This window comes from Plectropomus leopardus, chromosome 3 (genome assembly GCF_026936395.1).
Source record: "Plectropomus leopardus strain MGB_pleo_1.0 chromosome 3, ASM2693639v1, whole genome shotgun sequence".
Lineage (NCBI taxonomy): Eukaryota > Metazoa > Chordata > Actinopteri > Perciformes > Serranidae > Plectropomus > Plectropomus leopardus.
The window spans coordinates 41,537,822-41,540,288 of NC_142178.1; the positions used below are offsets into that span (position 1 = coordinate 41,537,822).

The 2,467-nt window shown below is 48.9% G+C and overlaps 1 pseudogene; it reads right to left on the minus strand.

Annotated features, from left to right (window-relative positions):
• Positions 1–344: 344 nt before the first annotated feature.
• LOC148190102 (uncharacterized) lies at positions 345–2,037 on the minus strand (annotated as a pseudogene).
• Positions 2,038–2,467: the final 430 nt, after the last annotated feature.

A 2,467-nucleotide genomic window follows, 5' to 3' on the forward strand; every position in this document is an offset into this window, starting at 1 on the left:
AAAGTTCTCCAAATCTCCATCAATTAGTTTTTGACGCCTGGCGGCAACTCATGTAATGGTGGTGTCCAATTTGACGGTCCGATGAAAGGTAATTGTTGTGTTTTCTTCGAATTTCTAAAGTATGTAGCTAATTTGATCTTTCTATGATAATTCTGCATATCCAATTGAAGTTGCGATTTTTGATCCCTGCCTATAGTCAGAGTCGGAACAAACGATAAACCTTTGCTTAACAAGTCGTATTGTGGTCTGGAAAGTTTGAAATTTTTTGCCAAAACCACCACGCCTTGAGAATGGAAGGACTGTACTCCTCCACCCTCCTGTTCCAGACTCAGGGGTGCGGGAGTTTAAAATGCCATCCAATGGTCAAACATGGCACTTCCAGTATCAGACGCCCAATGCACGCCATCAGCCTCCGCCTGAAACTTATCGTCAGGAAGGAGGGGGATGAAGGGCATGTTTCTTCGATGTGCTCGTTTAGAGTCTGGAGATTCTCCCTTTCGCTCATGGGAGGGTAGAAGAAAAATTCACAAGGGGATCCAGATGTCTGCGTAGGGAAATTTCCGCTTTGTAGATCTGATCGCACCCTGTACATTTTTAACAGTTGTCTCTTTGGACTTATTCCCCTGCTATTGATGCCGAATGATAAAATGATCTTTTCAACTGCCACATCGGTTGGGGCCACAGTCTTCTCCATGAGGGCCTGTCCGTGACGGAAATGGCCCCCTGGAAAGCTCTCAACCTGTAAGTTTTTGTTGTAAAAATCTGGTAGACTGCAAAGGTTAGAGTCTCCAATAATTAGCCACTTTTTCTCGATCACCAAGCTCCAATCTGTCAATTTTCTTTGTGTATTTGGGTGTCTGTAAACCCTTGACCTTTGTGGCTCTGGAGCGGTGAAATGGTCAAAAGACTCTTCAAAACATCCTCCGTGGGCCGGCCTCTCTCGATGGACCTGGGCGGTGACTCGCCTTAAGGTCTGAGGAGCCTGCGCCTCCGCCTCCTCTCTTTCTTCTTCGGCTTGCAGCTCATCGAAGAGGGCCACCAGGTCTGAGTGGGTGGGGCTGGGAATGGGGGATCCCCACGCTCCCAACTCCTCTGCCAATTCAGGTTCCTCAGTCTGAAGAAGATTGTCTTCAGCCACAACCTGAGTTGCAGTCGCTCTCATCCTCCTCCTCACTTCCCTCTGCTCACCGGGAGGTTCTGCCCACTGAGGGCTTTGTTGCTCCTCTAGCCCCTGGTCAGTTCGGTCGGTCATAGTGGCCACTGAGCTCCTGGCAATAGGTTGCCGTGGCTCCCTTGGCTGTGTTGTCTGGACCGTGACCTCCCTTTGTTGCGGGCCTGCACTTGTACCGGTTCTCCGGTGTCCGCCCTGGCTGTAATAAGGGCCTCGGCGTGATCAATCACATCCTGTGTGATGCGGGGCAGATTTCGTTTAGCCCAACGAACAGCGACCTCGAAAGCTGTCTTCCACTCAGGGGTGAGGAGATCAGCCAGTTCCCCCAGAAGTTCTTCGAGGCGTGTTTCATAATGTTCCATCAGAATTAAAAAAGTATTATAGCCCCAGTTCTTAGCGTTCCCAGTGATCATGTCCACCGTACGCTGTGTGGGAGCCGCCGGTTTAATCATGTCTGACAAGATTTCCACCATCCTGGCAATCATACGGGGCTCTGGCTTCCCAGGCTTGGGAGCCACATTTTGCAGATGGTGAACCATTTTCACCACCCCATGCAGTTTACGAACTAGTTTCCCAAACTGGGGGTCAGCTGGTTCGCGTCTAACTTCGGACCCCCTGGCCCGCGGAGAAAACCACCTCCGGGCCGGTCGTGGGTTGGTTTGACCAACTACCGCTGCATACGAGCGGGACTGGGGACCGGTGTTCTGGACCATCCTAGGGGGAGGCACTGGCCGGCTAGGGTAGGGACTCTCCTCCCAGAAGGGAAGCGTGGTGCCGGTCCATCCCCTGCGGAGCGTCCAAAACCTTGGTCCCATCTGGGCTGGCGGGCAGGTCGACGCCCCCTCCCATAATGGACAACTGTCCATCCGCCATCCATGGCGTTTTTCCAAAAAACAACTTTTTTTAATTTATTTTTTAAGTTTTTTAATTTTTTTGTTATTTTTTAATGTTTTTTAAATGAAAAAAACAAAAAAACTCTTATAATGTTCTAAAACTGAACAACAAAGGAAGGTGTGCCAAAAAAAACGACGTTTCGACCCTTCCCGGGTCTTCCTCAGGTCTGGCACACAGAAAACTATGCTGGTTAGCTGCAATGACTGTGTTCCCTATGATGTTGACTGTCTGGTGTTCAACAAGAGAATGAGCTCCCTATCACTCTCCCTCTATTTATACCCTCTGTTTTTCATGCAATGTTTTGCTTTGTGCATTTAACATGTTACTTGAGTTTCTTTTAGTTTTTTGATTACCACCCCTTCTGTTTTAACCCTGTGTGTTCCAAATGAAATGAAATGAGTT